Here is a 427-nt window from a genome sequence, read left to right as displayed (position 1 = left end):
TCCATATCCATTTATCACAATAATTTTACATAATTATTTTGTTGCTCTAAAATATTTATATTATATTTAATTACATATTTAACATAAATATAATTTTATAAGCATTAACTTACTATTGCAGCATTCTCTTGGGAATCACGATGTTTCAAGATGTCTTCAATTTCCGCTAATTGTACAGCAATTTCCAAGGGAAATAGATCCTCGACACCTCCAAAAGAGACCTGTGTGTTCCTAGCTTCCGTTACCTCTGTTTAACAATTATATCTAATAAGGTCAGCGCTTGTATAATATATACACACATATAACATACATATATACATAAATTTTATATAAATTGGTTTCTTTATTTCGTATTTCCCAATTAGGTTTATTGTAAAAAATATATATATTTTTTACAATAAACCTAAATGGGAAATACGAAATAAAG

The sequence above is a fragment of the Wasmannia auropunctata genome, unplaced genomic scaffold (assembly GCF_000956235.1).
Source record: "Wasmannia auropunctata unplaced genomic scaffold, wasmannia.A_1.0 LD336103.1, whole genome shotgun sequence".
NCBI classification, from domain to species: domain Eukaryota; kingdom Metazoa; phylum Arthropoda; class Insecta; order Hymenoptera; family Formicidae; genus Wasmannia; species Wasmannia auropunctata.
Note: the sequence above shows the minus strand (reverse complement) of the source record.